The sequence below is a fragment of the Ambystoma mexicanum genome, chromosome 2p (genome assembly GCF_040938575.1).
Source record: "Ambystoma mexicanum isolate Mex_15411 chromosome 2p, UKY_AmexF1_1, whole genome shotgun sequence".
Lineage (NCBI taxonomy): Eukaryota > Metazoa > Chordata > Amphibia > Caudata > Ambystomatidae > Ambystoma > Ambystoma mexicanum.
In genome coordinates, this window is record NC_090923.1 from 1,166,070,832 (window position 1) to 1,166,092,248 (window position 21,417).

General features: G+C 47.9%; 1 protein-coding gene across 5 annotated transcripts in view; it reads right to left on the reverse strand.

Annotated features, from left to right (window-relative positions):
- HUWE1 (HECT, UBA and WWE domain containing E3 ubiquitin protein ligase 1) overlaps positions 1-21,417 on the reverse strand; it is a 2,445,223-nt gene that overhangs the window by 2,324,131 nt on the left and 99,675 nt on the right. The gene's annotated exons all lie outside the window — the stretch shown is intronic.

The following is a 21,417-nucleotide window of genomic DNA, read 5'->3' on the forward strand; positions in this document are numbered from 1 at the left end:
AAATCGCTGAGGCAATGAACCGTGCAAAGCATGCGGAAATAAACAGAGCTGAGGCTATAGGAGCCACACGAGATTCTTATACCAGAACTGATGTCACGGCCAAGGACAGGATGGAGGCTGTAGAGGGCCACGACTAGACGCACAGCTCCAGATAGTACAGAAAAAGATTTCTGAATCTGCAAGCAGACTTCCGAATATATCAAGAAGAATACGTGGGAGGACAATCCATTTTTAGAACGTTTTTGCCTTGCAAGGCCAACCACACCGGTTACCAGTCAAATGGTCGAAAACATTTGGTCGACAGACAATTTGGTCGACACCATTTGGTCGAATGCCAAATGGTCGAATTTTTTTTTTTTTTTTTTTTTACCCATTTTTTTTTTTTTTTTGGGGGGGTCCCCCCCCCAACCCCCTTTTTTTTCTTTTTTATTTTTTTTCCCCACACGAAAACCCACAAAACACATATATATATAAAAAAAAAAAAATTCGACCATTTGGCATTCGACCAAATTGCGTCGACCAAATTGCAGTCGACCAAATTGCAGTCGACCAGTTGACTGGACACCAACCACACCCACTAAAGGAACACCCCTCAAAGTCCTCTTACCAGCTTAGACTACACTGAAGTACCCACATACTAGACATTAACACAACACTAAACAAGCTATATCTAGAGATCATTTACCACCATCAAACTCCCCCCTTAGCAGCTAACCAGAACCAAAGCGCTGTAGTCTTAGATCTTGGCCTCTAACAGATGCCGGAATGTCCCCTGCAAACCTAAAGAAAGTAGATCCACTCAGAATCCAGGTACTTCTAACCTGCACCCATCAATAATACTTATTTAGTATCTGGCTATCCTGCTTTCCCAATAAACCAAACTGTCCAATTTTATCTCCAGAACAAGAATCCAGGGACTGGTCCTGTGGTGCTGCATCCTGAAGGCATCCACTCCGAAGCGCTTCTTTTCTCCTAAGGTACTGTGTTCGCTTGGGTAATACTTACCTTAAGTCTTGGGTGAATCCTGTGAGGGTTATTTGTGTGGTTGGGAGTTGCCCACACTATTTGCCCAGGTTAGCAAGAGTGCTTCAGTGCCGACACCCCAACATACTGCAGGGTTAGTTACAGTTGCGTACATGCAAGCAGGAACACCCCGAAAGAACACTACCAATCTACTAACTGGGAGAAATCTTCCTACATTTGATTCTGTAAAATGCTTTGGATCCATTCCCTGCTTTTATGCAACAAAACACCTCTATTAAAGTAGCTTGTGTCCGGTTTGTGCAGCTCCCTTCAGCAGTACATATTAGGTAAGGTTTTTCTCAGTGATTAATCTTCCTGACTTGTGTCAACCGCAGAACATTTTGCTGGATTTTGTGATTATTTTGTATTTATTCCTAGGTGAGTGGGAATCTTTCCCCCATCTCCCCTAGTCCTTTACTCTTTATGGGTGAACTTTTTAGGTCTCTCTATTGTGTGTGATTGGAGTTATAGTTTCCTATAACTTTGGATGGACTAAAGTACTATGGCAGCACAAAGCATTTCAAATGCAGTGGCTTCCTTTTAATTCTATTTCTTGGGTGAAGTACTGTTACCAAGAAGTCAAGTGGAATTACCATCCCCTTTACTTTTTAGTGAGCCAGCACACCCACCTTATGTGGAGTGCTGGGGGTACAGTATATCCTCCTTTTTACTTACCTGGTAACATGTATGTTACAAATGCAAGTTAACTTGAATGGCTGGTGGCAATGTAACAACCTTCATGACGGCATTACTCACAGGCTGTCAAATCCGCGTCAGTAATGCACAGGAGGGCCCCCATTCTGCTAGAATGGTGGGCTCCTTTTTTCACCATTTCTTGTTTGTTTCCTACGTCATCTTTCACCATATTAGGCGGGAACGACCTTGGCTGAAGTTTCGTCTTCGGCAGGAATTCTTCGTATTCCCCACAGAGGCCGTCTCTCCCAGGAAGCAGGAAGCTAGGGAGAAGTCCAAAACTCTGCAGCCCTTTGTCTTTCACCTTGCCTGAAAGGAACTATATCCCAATAGGGGAGAATCCAACCAGCAATATTCTTTCGTCATCTGGCTCCTGTAAAAAGCACCAAATCCACAGCCATGAGAAAGCGTGAAGTGTCTTTTGCTGGAAGTCTATGGCGAATGCTGCTGCTGCACGTTTCCAGCCAGTGTCCAGTTTTATCTCCAGAACAAGAATCCAGTGACTGGGTCCTGTGCTGCTGCATCCTGAAGGCATCCACTCCGAAGCGCTTCTTTTCTCTTAAGGTACTGTGTTGGCTTGGGTAATACTTACCTTAAGTCTTGCGTGAATCCTGTGAGGCTGTGTGGGTTATGTGTGTGGTTGGGAGTCTGCCCACACTATTTGCCCAGGCCTAATGCTGTAACCCATGCAAGACGCCTTCTGTTAAGTCCCTATACACTTAACTCTGAAGCCAATACTTGTTGAAGAATATATCCACTGGAACTCAGACTTTCCTGCATCTGAACACCATTTTGACCTGCTTACAGTTGGCTCCTAGACCACTAGGGTCCCTTTTCTGCCTCCGAGTTCGCTCATGCTTAGAATAGGTAAACACTACCAAAGATAATGCTTCGGTCTTGAAAAGCATAATAAGTACTTGTAAATGAGTTTCTGGTTGCTCCTTTAAAGTATAAAGTTATCTTACTTGCTTTTAATGGTGTACCATTCCAAAAAGATAATACATGTTTTATTATTAACTGAATTGAGTATAAAAGCTTACCAATAGGATTTACCTACCTTGAATATCATGTCATTATTGGGTTTTGCTTTTCCTGATCTGCTTTATACAGATCTAAGTGCGAGAGTGAATACTGGTCTTTGAGTTGCTTGAAACCCATCTTAAAGAATGAGCTTACTTACCTTGAAATACATGGTGTCCTAAAACTGGTAACACTGGGTTGTGCTTTCCCTGAAGTGCTCAGTGCACTTCTAAAAAAGTTTAATAAAGTTCTTACTTTAAATTGCTTATGAAAAGTAGAGTAGGTCTTACATAACTTAGAATTGTAGGTCACATTTCTGAACTAGGGTGACTTTAAAGGTTACTGTGCCAATTGTTGGTGCAAGCCTCTACTAGTTAAACAGTGGAACTGCCATTTCTCTAACAATTGTCTGTATAAGCCACTATTTAGGCGTTTCCTGAAATAGTCTAATCGGTTAATTACTTATCTTTAAATACAATGTGTCTTAAACTGTAACTGCGGTTTGCTTTCCCTGAATTGCTTAGTGCATTTTAAAATAGAGTGTTCATACTTCTACTTTCTGGAGGGCCTTAAGCTACTCAATGATATGAGTTAATTTATAGAACAGTTCAGCGCTAGTAATGTAAGACATGCATTACTCACCGTAATAGAATTTCTGATGATTGTATCTGCTTAGATTCACATGCTGTGCATATGGTCCGACATCCAGTGGTAACCGCAAGCATCTTTCGGGGACCGAAAGGGGACGTCGGCATAGGCGTGTCTGTAACACTATCCCCATCGTGACGTGTAGTGTACCCGAAATCCCTCACGCGCCGAGGTCCCTCTGATTGTATTTTTTCTGCCATGAGGGAGCCCAAGGCTATTGTGAGTGTACATAAAGAGATAAAGTAGTAAGACATCTATGTTCCTTCCATCCAAGCGGGGAGGAATGGTGGAAGCATGTGAATCTAAGCAGATACAATCATCAGAAATGCCATTACGGTGAGTAATGCAGGTCTTCTGATGCTTGCTAATCTGCTTAGAATCACATGCAGTGCATAGCCTAGCGAGGAGTACCCAGAGTTGGAGGTGGGTTGTGAGAAGGAACAGTAGTGAAAAGATTCCTTAATACTGTTGGTCCCACCTGAGAATCAGATCTAGAATGAGTGTGTAGGCAATAGTTTTTTGTAAAGGTGTGGACAGAACTCCAAGTTGCCGCTTTGCAAATGGACTCAAGGGGAACACTTGCAATGAATGCAATGGAAGCCCCAGTGCCCCGAGTAGTGTGCGCTCTAGGCTTTAAGGGCAGTTCTCTTTTAGCGAGCGTATAACAGTGTGATGCATTTGACAATCCACCTTGAGATAGATTTAGAGACAGGATCACCTTACTAGCAGCTGCCACTGAAACGAAAAACAGGTTTGTCTCCAGTGGTTTTGTTCTTTCCAGGTAAAACATGACTGCCCTGCGCACATCTAGTGTGTGTAGGCTTCTTTCGGCCATGCTAGTGGGATTCTGGAAGAAAGTGGGTAATTCGACTGATGGGTTCACATGGGACTTCGAGATGAATTTAGGCGCAAAGCTGGGACGGGTGCGCAGAACCACTGTATCCCTGTGGACTGTAACATAAGGGTCTAGAACTGAAAGGGCCTGTAGTTCGCGAACCCTTCTAATAGAAGTGATAGCCACTAGGAAGGCAGTCTTATAAGTAAGGTCTTTTAGACTTGCTTTATGCATTAGTTCAAAGGGAGACCCCACGAGTCTGGTCAAAACCACATTTAGATCCCCATCCAGGAGCTGGGTTAGAAATGGGGGTGAATTCTTTTAACCCCTTCCATAAAAGCCTTAACAACAACAGGTATTTTCCACCACAACACTCTGTTGTGACGATGTGTAGGCTGATAGAGCAGCTAGATGAACCTTTAGGGAATTAAAAACCAAACCGAGTTCAACAAATGAGTTGGGTTCAACACAATGTGGGTAGGGGAGCAGTAAATGGGATAGACGCCCTTGGTTTTACACCAAATGACAAAGCGTTTCCACTTTCTGGAATAGCAATAACTAGGGTTATGCTTTCTAGCCTCCAAGTTTGTCCATGCATCGGAGGGAGTTGAAGGGTCTTAACTCAGACCACAGGAGCCAGGCCGCCAAGTTCAGAGTTTGCAGTGCATGGGTGTAGTGTCTCCCCTTCGTCCTGAGACATGTTGTACGGGCAGGGTTGGGGGGGGGGGACATTTCCATTAGATGAGCAAATCTGGGTTGGCAGGCCCACATGGGGGACACCAGAATTATAGTAACTGGTTCCTGGTGCATCTTGTGTACCATCTTGTTGAGTAGGCGAGTCGGGGGGGGGTCGGGCGAGGTGACTAGCCTAGACAAATTTCCCTGACCATGTTATCCAGAGTCTGTTGCCCTTGGAGCGGTTCTGGGGGTACCTGTAGGCGTAGTCTTGGCATTGGGCGTTCTGAGTTGCGAACAGGTCGATCTCTGGGAAGCCCCATTCTGCGAAAACGTTGGACTATGTGGGAAATCTCTGCCGAGCACGTCCGCAAGAAGACCGAATTCTCCTGGAACGTGTTGGGACAGTAGAAACATCTTGTGTTTGAGAGCCCACATCCAAATGTTCTGGGACAGCTTGGATAGCCCTGGAGAGTGTGCGCCCCCCCCCCCCGTTTGTTTTGGTAATACATGGCTGTGGTGCTGTCTGTCAGGACCAGGACTGTCTTCCCCTGTAGCTGCGTTTGAAAGGCCTTCAGTCCTTTGAACACCGCTAGCAGCTCTAACAGATTTATATGGTTGGATGCTACTTGTGGGGACCACACTCCATGTGCTGTCTGCTGAAGGAGGTGAGCCCCCACCACCCCGTGAGAGATGCGTCTGTCGTGAGAGTGGCTTCTACTGCGGAGGTGGTGAAGGTTTTCCCCTTAAAGAGGTTTTCCCTCGACCACCACTGCAGAGAGAACGTGGGCTGGCGAGACAACTACCAGATCTTGTCCGCAGGCCTGGCACCACTGGCTGTTGAGCCACTCTTGCATGGGACGCATGCACAGCCGCGCGTGGGGAACCAAGTAAATGCATGACGCCATAATACCTACCAAGCGCATGGCCTTGCATACTGTTACTTCCCAACTGGCTACAAATTGAGGGATCTGAGAAAGCATGTTCTGAAGCCTTTCATTGGAGGGGAGGACGAGGCCATCTTTTTGAGAATTAGAGCCCCTAGAAATTGCTTGACTAGAATGGGGTCTAAACTGGATTTTTTGTTGTTGATGGAGAATCCTAGATTGAACAGGTCGATTGTCTGAGTAGTCAAAAGGCAGGTTTCATTAGAGTCCCCTGTTATGAGACAGTTGTCAAGGTAAGGGTAAACCGGGACGGATAGTCTGCGCAGGTGTGCTGCCGCTACTGCAGTCTCTAGAGCATCGTCAACTGCTTTGCCAAAGAGGTATGATTCCTCGATAGGTTTATTTATAAGGGCTGCTTGGGTTTCCGGTTTGAAGCCAGAGTTTTCGGAGCCAAGCGTGTCGTTTGAGCAGGGTGCCCTAAACTAGGGATCTGGCTGCCGTCTCTGCAGTATCCAGGGTTTATTACATTTTGGTTGATCTGCCTGCCCTCAGCCACGATGGTGAGTAATTTGGTTCTTGCGGGTTCAGGCACTTCCTGGAGACCTTCTTGCATCAGGTTCCACAGTGCATAGGCATAACTAGCAAGCTATGTAGTGTTTGCTATGCACGTGGTAAAAGCAGCTGCTGTGGTAATTCGCTTATCCAAGGCGTATAGTCTTTTCGACTCCTTATCGGGAGGTGCCTCTCCTTAGCAAGGGGTACTCCTGCCAGTTTCCGGGTGGTGGTAACCACTAGGGAATCAGGAGTGGCGTGGCTTTTAATATATTGAGAGTCGGTAGGCGATGGCCGAAATAATTTCTTCACCCTTGGATTCACTGCCCTGGTCTGAGCTGGTGTGATCAGGGAAGGAGCCAATCTCCTTTTCCTGGAATTTAGGGGAGGAATGGCTTGGCTGGAGGGGGGTTTCTCTTTAAGAATGTCCTCAACGAAATCTTGTTCAGGAATGGCCACTTGGGTGGCGATCTGAAAATGATCGGCTGCCTTCCTTAAGATGGCATTGAAAGCCATCTGATCGTCTACTGGTGAAGCCTGGCGGCCAAGAGTGGAAGGAGGGGAATCTAAACATAGGACATCTGTGTCCCGATCTTGAGTAGGGAGCGCCCATGGCTCTGTCTTAACCCGAGTGTCCTCACAGTTTTCCGTGGCGTCTGCCTGGTCATCCGCAGTGTAGTCCTGTAGAAAGGTAGTATCCTATTCCTCATCGAAAGTGCTGATATGTGCCCATCTGGATTTCATCTTCAGGGTGGAAGGAAGTGAAATGTCCCTGAGAAGGTTCTAGATTTCCAGAAAATCTCAAAGTTGACACAGCAGGTCTCTTGGGGGTAGGGTGCTCTGAAAGCGGGACAAACCTTTCCTAGCAGTCCATGCACCATTCAAATTTCTCCCTGGTCCATTTAGACGAACCAGAGGGGTCAGTAGGTGGAAAATCCTCATTTTCCTTCCGATGGCACCGAAATGTGTTACTAATGGTGCTAGACAAAGGTTCCTGACTGTCTTCGTAGTCCTCGTGAGAATCGGGGTGCTGTGGCACGTCTTTTGACGTGTCCGCGGCACGCCCTTTGTCAACCCTTTAGGCGTCATCCCCACTGCCAAGTAATTCTCGCTATGCTTTCGGTGATGTACGGCAAAGCGGGGCGTGCCGTACGACTAGGAGGCCTATCCTTAGATTTTTCGCCTACCGAGAGACTAGGAGGCCTAGCGGTAGATTTTTCATCCTACCGGAGCCTTAGAGGGCGTTGGAACATCAGCTGAGTGCACTTCGACGGCCAAATGTGTGAGGTAGCGCCTTTAAATTTTTGAAGGCCCAGTCGCAAGACGCCGCTGCGGATGCGGGGAAGGCTTTTCATCTTCAAGATCAGAGGATTTTCTGTCGAAATGTTTGATCACCCCAACCCCACTCTCCCTATTGTGTAGGCTGGCCAGAGGACCCGGCCACGTGGATGGCTCTGCCGTCGGATCTTAGGCATTGAAGTCCACCGCCGTCGAAAATTCCTGCAGTCTTCGTCGTAGTATATGAACACTGTCGAAGTGACTTTAGGGGGGAATAACCAACAAAGTCGGTAAATGAGGATTAACAATGTCTCTTCTGAAGAGCTCTGCAATAGGACGACCAGTTATCTGGCCGGAAAGAAAAACAATCCGAGGGACCTCGGCGCGCGAGGGATTTTGGGTACACGTCACGATAGGGATAGTGTTACAGACACGCCTATGCCAATGTCCCCTTTTGGTCCCCGAAAGACGAGATGCAATACTCTGTGGTTACCACTGGATGTCGGACCATATGCACAGCATGGGATTCTAAATAGATCAAGCATTAGAATATCTGTTGCAAGGTGTATACTTCTAACTGGGTTGGATTGTTAAAGTGTTTTCTGTAACTGAGTCACTGCATGACTGACAGGGTCTACTACCCTTAAATTACCGACGGTATTCTAAAAAGTATATACAACCTGGTTTTACTCCCCAAGAATAGCAGACTTCCATTCTGAATGTTTTGTAGGTTTGACTCAACTTGACTGCTTATCGTAATCTAAATAAGGTTATACTTTGAGTTGTAATCCATAAGTATCGGGTTGGTTTTTATAATTGTATTTGTGAGATGTTATAGTACTTGCACAAGACAAAACTAAACAGCTGCCACAAAGAAGGACGTGTATGCAGTCCAGATGAGGCAGGATATTGGGATCCTGAGGCGTAGGGCAAGGATTCTCCAGTAACAAATGTAACAAGCAAAGACTCAAAGGCGACCTCTAAGCCCTTGCCAGGTTTGGGTATGCAAGAGGACAAAGTATCTGAAGAGCCCTTTGGAATCGACTACTGTCCAAGAGACAGCACGATTGCCATAATGGTGGTCCTCAGTGGTCAGAGTGTTAAGAAGAGATACATCCAGAACTGCTCCGAGGTGGTGTGTACCACTGGGAACTGGTCCCAGTGGTAAACACCCCAATCTATCCCTATAGGAGGTACAGGAATAATGGCAGGAATCCTGGTCTTGCTGTGGCGGGGCAGAGCAAAATTAAACAGTGCCACCTTGTGAAGCGACGCTGCAATGAACTCAAAATGCATCGGCTACAGTCAAGTCTAGGGTTGTGAGGGATTCTGGCAAAGCATAAACCGGCAGCTCAGACATCAAGTGCTTGTACAGCCACAGAAAACAGACCCATGAAGACTACATTGAAGGGGGCACGACGGTTCTGAAAAGCATATTAGGCAGGATGTTAATATCTCACCATCCTTCCAGGAACCTTGCAGCATTAAGGCTGAATTACCTTGATGGTAAAAATGGGAAGCCTATTGCAGAAAGCCTGGAAATGGTCCCATCAGGAAAGACCTGCCACAGCAAACTAAAGCAATCAGCAGAAGACTGGCATCTGAGGATGAAAGCCCTGAAGGAGAAAACCCAAACCAGCCCAGGACTCAGCATTCAGCCAGTATGGCCAAACGTGGTGCTTAACTAGTGAGTATTTCCTGCAATTTAAGTAAACCTATTCCTCCGAAAATTGCATTAGCTGGATCATTTCAGTAAATGGTTTCCTTGTAAATACCACCACCTGCCGGGGCTAGCCTAAGTCAACCCATCACATTAGGGGATTAAGGACAAAGTGTCAGGTGGAAAGACCATCTGTATGGCCCTTGAATCTGACACGCAACTAGCCAACACCATGGGATGAGATTATAGTCAGCCCAAGAACAGTCAAAACCAGTGGGGGTTTGGAAATGTAATGATTTTATGCTTTTATCAAGAGTTTTGTAAATGTTTTTTTAAACTAATATAAAAAAATGTTTTAGAAACAAGCCAAAACCAATATGGAGGCTGCCTTAGAGGGCTCAGAGCAAACATGGGCAGAACTGCCATTTTAGGTGAACCCCATTGTTGCCCTGAACAGAGGAAGCCCCTAAACAAAAAGGTTAGGGAACAGTACTATAAAAAAAAAAAAAAAAAAAAAAAAAAAAAAAAAAAAAAAAAAAACACACACACACACACACACACACACATTGGGTACCCCAATGGCTACCATAAAGTACATTGGGTTACCAATGCAGTAGAATCATTTACACCCTTTGTGAAGGCAAAACTAAACAGCTGCCACCAGTCTACTACGTAAAACCAACGTGCCCTAGGGCACAAATGCTGGAAGCCTTATGGACCCAGGACTGTAGATTCAAAGTGAGCCAAAAAGAATAATGGCAGGTGGGACTGCTACTCATGTCCCTCTGACTACGAAAAACAAAGGTCAGTGAACTAAAAACGAAATTAAGAATATCAAAAAAGTTGCATTCCGTAGAATTTTCCTAAAAATAAAATTGTCTCAACTCTGCCTCCCCTTTGGATCTGGTTTGGTTCATCCATGGCTGTAGGATTCTTGTGCGGACCCTGCCCATCCAGAACAAAGCTGCAGAAGCCCCTATGCGGTGGGTACAGTTCTCACACCCGCAATCTCTCGTATGGGGAGTGATGAGTTGAACTGGACTTTAGGTGCCCATATTCTGGGGGCCTTACGATCTCCCGCTTTCCTGTGGGGAAAGATGTGTACACCTACTTACTTCGACTGGTAAATGTACTGTGGTTACCAAGGGCTCAGACCAAAATTGGGACTTGTTTCAAGTATTCAAACTCTACACAGGTCTATGAGGTTTGCAAAGAGTGCAGGTGGGGATGTATGACCATTTTATGTTCCTCTGCAATCACCATCCTATTTTTTCTGTATTCTAAAAAGTATCTTAAATTTACTTCCCTCCAATTACATTGCAGTCGATACCTACGCACAATTATTCCTTTGCAGCTACAATGTTTTAGCATTCCCTTATATATTTATCAGAAAAGTATTGACTATCTTTAAACCAGCCTTTGCCCGAGGAGTTGCCTTAACTGCCAAGTCATACTATCACGCACTCAGTTTGGATAACTCCACGGAAGTGCCTATTGGGCTGAAATCTGTGCCCTGAAAATCTTGCCCAAGAAGGTTCCATGATGGATACCTTCTTGTCCCCACACAGTACTTTAAGAGCAACTTAAGTCTGTTTTTCTTTCTATTGGAAAATGGAAACGTACCCAACAGAAGAGCAGTAGGGTGACCATTTGCTATTGGCAACCAGCTCGATGGGCAGCTGCAATAACTGACCGCACCTCCTAAAAAGGAACTTCACTCTAGGAGCTGGTCTGCAACAGTTAAGGAGAAAGCAGGGCCCCAGAGTAAAGGTGCGAAAGCTGCAACCAGCAAACTGAAAATAATAAAATATAATTTGGAAAAGAGAACATACAGAATTTTTGCTCAAACAAAGAAGATTACTGTGAAGGAGTTGCTAAGGAAAAATCTGATTGAGAAGAACAAGTTACTTTCTTACCTGGTAACGTTCTTTCGATGGGATGGTCCGACGACGTATTCCATATCTATGACATGTAATCACCACAGCTGTGCTGCTTCGGAAACTTTTTTTGGCGTCTGCGTCGATGAGCCGTCGTCGAGGGCCTCCTCCGACGTCATCCGATGTGATAAGTAGGACGCACGACGCCCGTAGCCTCAGTTGTAGTTTTTTCCCCCAGAACGTGTGACACTAGTCAACTGCCAGTCAGACACAAAGCCTTGCGGAACGTAAGCTGCAATCGCAAAAGAAATTCTGCAGCGGGGAAGGCAGGGCGGGAGCGATATGGAATACGTCGTCGGACCATCCCATCGAAAGAACGTTACCAGGTAAGAAAGTAACTTGTTCTTCGAGGGGATTGGGTCCTCCGACGTATTCCATATCTATGACAGACTCCCAAAGCAGTACCAGAGCAAGGAGGAGGGAAAAGAATTTAGAATCAAAATTTAGAATAGCCAATCAAATAGCAGAGCAAAGGACCGCTTTGCCAAAGACCAGATCCTGTGCTCGGATGGAATCGAGGGAATAGTGACGTACAAATGTACGTACTGAAGCCCAGGTGGCTGCATCAAAGATGTTGCGAATAGGAACACCCCTCTGCAGGGCAGTAGACGCAGCCAGACCCCTGGTAGAATGGGCCCGCAAGCCGGCGGGTCCTTACCCGCCAAACGGTAGCACTCCGAGATGGCCAAAATAATCCAGCGAGACAAAGTCTGTTTCGTCACAGCTTGCCCCAAACGCTTTCCAGCGTAACCAATAAAGAGTTGATCGTCCACTCTGACCCGGGACATGCGTGAAACATAAAAGCTTAAAGCTCTCCTAGGATCAAGCCTATGGAGCCTCTCCTCTTTCTTACCAGGATGCGGAGGAGGATAGAATGCCGGAAGAACAACCTTCTGGGCCAAATGAAATTCCGTCACTACCTTCGGAAGAAAAGAAGGACGAACTCTAAGGACAACCCTGTCCTTGTGAAATACAGTGAAGGGTGGCTTAACTGAAAGTGCCTGTAACTCACTCACTCTGCGAGCGGAAGTAACCGCAACTAAAAACACAGTTTTCAGAGTTAACAGCCTCAAAGGGCAAGAATGTAAAGGCTCAAACGGAGCACCCATAAGAAACTTAAGAACAAGGTTTAAATCCCAACCGGGCACCAGGAAAGGTGACGGAGGGAACACATTAGTGAGCCCTTTCAGAAACTGAAATTAAAGGGATTTTAAAGTAAGAACACTTCAGACGAGCGCTTAAAGATGGACAGCGCCGCCAGGTAACCTTTAATGGTACCCACTTGCAAGCCCCTGTGGGCCAAAGAAAGTAAAAAGGACAGAACCATGGGGATGTCACATGCAAAAGGATCCACATTCTGAACTCTGCACCAGTCGCAGAACTTACGCCAACGGTACAGAGACTTTGTTGCTGGCCTTCGGGCCGAAAGCAACACCTCCATCACGTCTTCAGGGAGGTCCCAATCCCTATACCTCAACCTTTCAGAAGCCAAGCGTGAAGGTTGAGGGATCTGACCTCTGGATGGGGAACCAGACCCCCCTCCCGTGAGAGCAGATCGTCTCGGTAGGGAAGACGACGCGGAGGGCAGATGGACAAGTCGAGAAGGTCCGGGTACCACGTCCTCCGAGCCCACGCCGGAGCAATGAGGATCATCCGGGAACCGAACTTCCGTAACCTCCGCAGCACTTGCGGGATGACGGGGACTGGAAGAAACGCATACAGCAGCGGGAATGACCACTCCACCACGAACGCATCTCTTAAGGCTCCTTTTGGAGGAAATTCCAGCGAGCAAAACCTTTCGCACTTCCGGTTGACACTGGAGGCGAAGAGATCCACTTGAGGGGTCCCCCAAAGGGCGAAGATGTCCAGGAGAATCTCCTGAGCCAACTCCCACTCGTGAGAGATCGTGCTCTGCCTGCTCAGAGCGTCCGCCGTCACGTTTTCGTCGCCGGCCAGATGAACTGCCGAGATCGAAATTTCCTGCTGGATGGCCCAGAACTCGAGCTGCATCGCCTCCCTGCACAGAGGAAGTGACCCTGCCCCCCCCCTTTTTGTTGAGGTAGTGCATGGCCACTGTGTTGTCCGTCAGGATCAGGACACTCTTTCCTCGCACAGTCGGCAGAAAAGCCTTCAGGGCTAGCCTGACGGCCCTCAGCTCCAACAGATTGATATGGAGTCTGGACTCCGACGGAGACCAACGACCGCTGACTGTCAGCCCGTTGGCATGAGCTCCCCAACCCGTGAGGGATGCATCCGTCACGATCGTCACCTCCGGCCAGGGAAGCCAAAATGGAGCCCCCTTCATCAAGTTGCCTTTGACGGCCCACCACAGAAGGTCCCGGGCGACCGAGGGCGGCACCTGAACCGGGTCCGACATCCTGCCGGAGGACTGCGACCATTGCGTCTTGAGCGCCCACTGCAAAGATCTCATCCGCAGGCGAGCCTCTGGCACCAGAAGAATGCAGGATGCCATGAGGCCGAGCAACCTCAAGAACTCGAACGCTGGGAGCGTCTGGGCATGCTGAAACTTGTGCACCATCTGCTGAATGTGAAGAGCCCTCACCTGGGGAGGAAAACACTGCCCCAGGGAAGTGTCGAGCACTGCTCCGATGTACTGGAGTTGCTGTGTTGGCGTCAAATGGGACTTCTTTAAATTGAGGGAGAAGCCCAGCCTGTGAAGGGAGTGGCAGGTGACGGACAGATGATCCAGGACTTGCTCGGGAGAGCTTCCCCCTGATCAACCAATCGTCCAGGTAGGGGTAGATGTAAATCCCCCTTGCCTGAGATGCGCTGCCACCACCACCATGAGCTTGGTGAAAACCCTCGGGGCGGAGGTGAATCCGAACGGCAGGACCCGAAACTGAAAGTGCGAGTCGCCAACCGCGAACCTCAGGTACTTCTTGTGCTTGGGATGGATAGGCACATGGAAGTAAGCATCCTTGAGGTCGAGGGACACCAACCAGTCCTGAAGCTGAAGGGCCTGGAGGACTTGAGAGAGAGTAACCATCTTGAACTTGTCCTTCCTGAGGAGTTTGTTCAAACCGCGCAAGTCCATGATGGGTCTCAATCCCCCGTCTTTCTTCGAAATCAAAAAATAAGGGGAATACCATCCCTTGTTCCTCTCCGCTACAGGCACCAGTTCTATGGCGCCTTTCTCCAGCAGGGCTTGAATTTCCTGCGCAAGGAGCGGATCCGGACTCTGCAAAGAGAGGTTCCCCGGTGGAGTGTCGCGAGGCCTGTGCCGAAAGGGAAGACAGTAGCCGTGGGTTATGATCTCCAGAACCCACACATCTGAAGTAATGGCTTGCCACTCTACAAAATGCTGCGCCAGCCTTCCCCCAACCGGCGAACAATGGGACATGGCCTCATGACTGAATGGGAGCGGCTGCGGCGTTACCTGAGGGCAAAGAGGCAACTGCCCGAGCGGCCTTGGCACCACGGGTACCCTGTCGTCCACCTCTGGTACCCCTGCGTTGGCCTCTGACTGCCAGCTCCTCTCGCTTTACTGAAGGAGTAATAGCGAAAGGAACCACCCCTCCACTGCTGTCCCCTAGGACGAAAAGGCAGAGGTTGGCGAACTGCAGCGCCCAACGACTTCGCTGCAGCTTTTGAGGTCTGCAACCACTCAAGGCTCTCGTCAGCCTTGCTGCCAAAAAGGTGTTCACCGTCAAAGGGCATGTTGAGGAGCCGGGACTGCACATCAGGAGCAAACCCCGACTTCCGCAACCAGGCAAACCTGCGTATTACGGTGCTCGCCGCCATGGACCTACTGACGCATTCAGCTAAGTCCAAACCCGACTGAACGGACTCACACATGGCATCCTTACCATCCTGGACCATAGCAAGGAAACCATCCCGTTCGTCCCCTTCGGGAATATGTTCAGCCGCTAATGCAACACAGTTCCACAGAGTGTGTGTGAAACGAGACAAGGCACAAATGGAGTTGGCCGCCTGAAGCGCCATACCACCAGAAGAAAACACTTTCTTCGCCCAGCCATCAAAACGTTTGTCGTCCCTATCAGGAGGGATGGTAGGGTACGACGCCTGCTTTGCCGGGGCCGTGGCCGCCTGCACCACCAAACTCTCCGGAGTGGGGTGCCTGGTCAAGTAGCAGGGGTCGCTACTGGCTGGACGGTATTTTCGCGACAAGGATCTGCCCACCGCCGGGAGACTCTCCGGAGCAGTCCAAGCCGCCGCCACCCTTCTCTGTAAAGCCATATGGAACGGCAGTACCGGATCAGTTGGGGGACCAGCATCAAGGATGTCCGACAGATCATCCTGCACAAACTCCCCTGGGGGAGCAGACCATCCCAAGTACTCCGAAACCCTAGCCATAAGGCGCCGGTACGAGGAATCGGCATGAGAGCCAGGCTCAGGCCTACAAAACTCCACCTCCGGAGAGGTGTCCAGTCCACTGGCATCATGCAGTGACTGTCTCAAATCGTCAAACTGACTATGGCCCGAGACAATTTCATCTGGAACCTGACTAGGAACCAGGCCATCAGAATCCTCATCCGCCTCTGAAATATCGTCCAGGTGGCGAAAAGAAGGCACCCGAGAGTGCTTGCTCTTAACCAGAGCCTTCCTAGGGGGTTCTCCCGTGCCATGGGGTACCCCCGACACGAAAGGCGTCGAGCGAATCGGCGCCGGCGTCGAGAGAACCGGCATCGGCGCCGAGAGGATCGGCGTCGACATCAGATGCAGCGCCTCCAGCATCAGCGGCGTCGACACAGCCATCGAAGCCGGAGCCCCGAGCGTGTCCCTCGACGACCTGAGCGTCGACGGCTTCGACGACTTCCTCGGAGCCGGAGCCTCGAGAAAGCCTGTAGACGCCCTTGACGCCTCAGACGTCGATGTCTTCCTCGAAGACCTCACAGGTGCATGCGGTCTCGAACGCGTCGAGGACCGGGACCTGGAACGGGTACGTCGAGAACGAGTCTCCTTGTCCGAACGGGACCTCTCCCGTGACTCGTGCCTACCACTCTTGCGAGCGGTGTCTCTCGACCTCTCACGACCGACCCCACTCGGGGGCGCGGACGGCTTAGTACCGTGCGACTCAAGAATCGCCAGCATTTTCTTCCCGAAGGAAGCCCATTCCTCCGGCGTCGCACGGCTGGTGGGGTAAGCGGCGTGCCGGGCAGAGTCCTCCGAAGAGGACCTGGAAGACGACCGGTGTCGGCGCTTCCGAGAATGCCTCGAAGAGGCTGAGGAGTGGCGAGACCGACTCCTAGAAGGAGACCCACGAGACTTCTGACAATGACGCGGAGAGTCACCCCTCGAATCATCCGTCGAAAGCCCCGCAGACTTCGACTTCCTGGGCTTGGACACCCGACCTACCGACAACTTCTTCTTAAGTTCGTGTAAGGCTTTGGACGTGAGCGACTGGCAGTCGATACAGTCATCCGTGTCGTGGGCCTCCCCGAGGCACCAGAGGCAGGCGTTGTGCGAGTCCGTCACCGACATCTTGGACCCACACTCCCCGCACTTCTTGAAACCCGGACGCGGGGTCGAAGACGAAGTAGAAGACATCTTCACACGAAGGATTTTCACAAAACGAACAGGTTCGAAGAACCGAGAAGAACAGAACTCCAAAGAGTCAAGGCGTTAACCGAGATTCACGAAGCAACACGTTCGCAGAAAAAACGGAACTGAGGCTACGGGCGTCGTGCGTCCTACTTATCACATCGGATGACGTCGGAGGAGGCCCTCGACGACGGCGCATCGACGTCATCGACGCAGGACGCCGAAAAAAGTTTCCGAAGCAGCACAGCTGTGGTGATTACATGTCATAGATATGGAATACGTCGGAGGACCCAATCCCCTCGAAGTAAGGGCATTATTAGTTTACAGTCCCTCGCTCCACAGCTTTACAATGGGAATACTCAATCTATTACTGCACTGGTTAAGTTACCTGGGAACGAATACTTCAGTGTCATGAAAAGACGGATGACATGTATGACAATGCATGGAAATTCTCTTTGATGTGTGGAGAGAGGGGAGGGTGATAGGGGAGAAAAGTATATGTTATAGCTATCTCAGGACACCTTTTTGTAAAGGGACAGACAAAATGGTGCAGATCTACCAGTGACATCCCGGTATGTGGGTACCTGTACTTTAGGGATCTCAATTACAGCAACATGTGAACAGGGATGGTGTTCTTTTTATCTTTATTATTGGACACCAGTCCGGAGCGGTCTATTGTCTCTGTAAACTTAACATGAGAATGGTGTACTTGTTAACATGTTGTAAAACTAATGAAATAAGTTTTACAAAAAATAAACTGCAAGTTTACTGCTGATAGAGACAGGTCTTCAATAATCTGCAAAGGACAGATCTTGATTTCCAGAGTCGATGGGACAAGGAAACAAGTCCATCAACTTGGGGTCTGACAATTAGAGGAGTGCAGAAAAGATTGTATGAGTAGTATATGGTGTGAAGTTTTGACATAAGGGGGACAGGTGATTGAAACTCCTAGGGATCACAAGATGTGACCTTTCGATGCCGTTGGCAACTCACCCGTCGGCATGATCAGAAGCCAAGGTGGCCACAGCAAAGCATCAGGTCAACAAGCACCAAGGTCCAGATCTGACTGCAACATGAGTCAGTTAAGATACAGGCTGCCTGGCTAGTAAACCTGAGCACTTCCTTTCAAAAGATTAGCATACCTATTTTATTTATTACATTTGTTACACGCCCAGACCCTTAGGTATCACAGCGAGGTTACAGCACAAATTTAGCATATTACACAATAATTCACATATTACACAGAGCAGTTATTAAAAAACATGATTACATTTAGTTACGTACAAGTGAAGGTACCGTTGTGTACAGACGGTACAAGTTACATACAACATATTTAAACCCGCTCAAAACCTATGTTCTTTCTACTATTTAAATAGCCAAGTTTTGAGTGATATTTTGAATCCAGCGAGGGAGCCTTCTTTGATGCTGTTGGGGAGGGAGTTCCAATGTTTGGGGGCTAAATATCAGAAGCTGCCGCCTCCTGCTTTGGTGTTCTTGTATCAGGGTATCTCTAGAAGACCGACGTTATTGGACCTTAGTATTCTAGTGAAGACTTATTTTTTTTGAATGGCTTTGTTTAAGTACTTAGGAGCGGAGTCCTGTTGGCATTTGTAGGTTATGCAGAGTGTCTTAAATAAGATTCTTTCTGCAACAGGAAGCCAGTGGTGGTTTTTCCTGATCTTAGATATGTGGTCTGATTTCCTGATGCCTAGAGCTGCTCTTAGGGCTTTATTTTGTATCAGTTGTAATTTTTTTAAATTAGATTTAGAGGTACTTAATAGTAAAACATTACAATAGTCAAGTCACGAGAGAATCAGTGCTCTAGCCAGGGTGATGCAATTGGTAGGGGTGAGGAATTGTCTACTTAGTGAAATTAATTTCGCTGTGTATGCTGTGGTGGACGAGAGATTGCTGATATGTTTAGTCATGGAAAGATTGCCATCCAAGTAAACTCCTAGGGTTTTTACTTGTTTTGAGACTAGCATGGAGGTAACATTGATGTTGATGGATACATAGGGTGGAAGGTGCTAACGTTAGATTGAGAGCCCACTATCAAATTTCGGTCTTCTCGTCACTGAGACAAAGGCTGTTTAGAGCCATCCAGTTTTGGATGATAGCATAGATTTTATTGATGAGTGAGGCGTCTTGGGTGTAGTTGCCTGAGAGTGGGATGAGGATCTGGGTGTCATCGGCGAAGTTAGTGTAGATGACACCCATATCGTCTAAGGCTGAGAATAGGAGCTTAGTGTATGCATTGTAACGTGTGGGTGAAAGGCAGGTGCCTTGTGGCCCTCCAATGGGTACGGGGATGGGATCAGCCGCTTCCTTTCCTATAGTGACTCTAGAAGTTCGGGCAGCTAGGAAGGATTTAATCCACCTGGTTGCATCTGTGGAAATATTGAAGTCATTAGCTAGGGTAGCACAGAGTTTATCATGATCCACTAAGTTGAACGCAGCAGACAGGTCTAATAGCAGGAGAATAGTTTGCCCGAGTCTCTAATGGTGTCCATTTGGATTTTAATGGTCCAGTAGAGCCGTTTCGGTGCTGTGGTTTGGCCCAAATACAGATTGTCTTGAGCCAAGAAGTTGGTTATTTTCTAAATGGGTTTGTGTACTTGATTATAAAGCTATTTTGTCAATGATTTTGAGTAGAAAGGAGGCTGTCGTTATTGGCCGGTAATTTGTAGGTACAGTTGGGTCTAGAGAAGGCTTCTTGAGCAACGGGGTGACCCAAACTTCTTTGATACTAGCTGGGACCAGACTAGCTTTAATTGAGGCATTAATGAAGTTAGTAATAATGGGTGTGAGCAGGGGCGCAGGACTTAACTATGTGGGCTGGGACGGTGTCTCCTTTGCAATTGGAAGCTTTATGTTTGGAAATGGTGTCGCAAACTAAGTCTTGGGAGACTGGAATGAAGGCGAATGGTGGGCTGGTGATGGGGTTAAGCGAGAGTTTGTCATTAGTTGGTTTGCTTGCTAGCGAATCCTTTTTGGTGGCGATTTTTGTCTGCTTTAATTTTGGTTGCTAGAGCATCTTGTATGGTAGTGCACCATTCTTTGCTTGGTGTAGTGGTCAGTAATGGGGGTTGGGTTTTCCAATTCTCTCAGGATGGAGAAAAGCTCTTTGGAGTCTGAGGCTGCGTTGTTGATGCGTGTATTATAGGCATTTGCTATGGTTGAAATAATATCTGACTTATAGTTTATTAGCCAGTAAGAAGGCGTTTTTAGAATCTAGTGTTAGATTTTATCTATAGACTTGTACCAGGGCGCGTTTCTTCTAAGATCAACTAGGTCATCATTAAACCAGAAACATGACCGTTTATCGGTGTTTCGTTTTGGTAGTAAGGGGAGCTATTGCATTGATAGTTGACGTCAGACAGTTTTTGTAAATGTCCGCTAGGAGACAGGGGTTTTCACTGGTGATTGATGATGCGTCTAGGGCTGTACTCAATATAGGGCTAATGTTGTCTGGTGTGAGCTTACGAAGATTTCTAGCTGCGTAGGTGAGAGTAGATTTTTGTTTAATGTGGAGGGGTTCCTCAGAGATCATGGTGAATTGAATGTTAAAATGATCTGTCCAGCTGAGTGGAGATATGGAATCAATAGCAATGGTGGAGTTATGCGTTGGGATCCAATCTAGGGTTCTGCCCTTGATGTGAGTAGGGGTGTTAGCATGTTGTGTAAAGCCCATGTCCTTGAGAGCTGAGTGAAGGGCTTCTGCTTTAGTGTCGCGACTATCATTGAATCCTAGATTTATTTCTCCAAGGATGATACACTTGGTATTGGGTTTGATAAGTGGGGCGAGCAAGAGGGATATCCATTTCTGGATGACTAGAGTTGGGTGTTCTGTAGATGACGATGTTGATAGTGGTTTTATCGTTGATAGTTACAAACTAGTTCTAACCAAACTAGCTATCAACACTTTCGATGGGGCATGATCTCAGTTGGAGATTAGTTTTGGCTATAATGGCGACTCCGCCTCCCTGGGAGTGAGTCCTGTCCGCTCTAAAAATGGTATATTCACCTGGGATAGCAAGTGACAGCAGTGAGCCTGAGGCTTGGTGCAGCCAGGATTCAGTAATGACAAGGAGATCAAGGTGAGAATCAAGTAGAAGATTGTGAATTTCTGTTGCGTGTGCTCCTAAGGAGCGGGCATTACTGACAGCCCCTTTGAGGTTGGTAATTGGTTTTTGTTGAGGGATAGTTATTTCTGTGGTTGGCTTGGGCACAAGGTGGGGCAGGGTTGTTTGGGTACGATTTTAGGCAACTGGAGGCTGAGGGAGCCTGCGGTGTCGGTCTGTATGTGAGATAGGATGTGCTGTGGTTTCATGACCATGCCAATGAGTGCGTGATCTTAGCCGGAGGCGTCTGTCTCTCCCAAAATGGGGTGGGAGAGATGGATTCCAGTAATTGGACGGCTTTGCATGATCTGAGGCAGGTAGCTTGGTGTGAAGGTAGCTAGGGTAAAAAGTGTTGTTGAAGGTAGTGGTGCAGTGGGGAGTGGCGACTGCTGGAAATGGAGGTGTTGTGGGTAAGAAGGGCGTGGGACACGTGATTGGAAAGTGCCGCGGATAAGCCGGTTTAGACAATCCATTATTATAAGCTACAAAAAGGTTCCCAAACAAGGCACTATTTTGAACAATACAGAAAGGAAACATGATGGCAGTTAACCAAAGTTGCATGTTA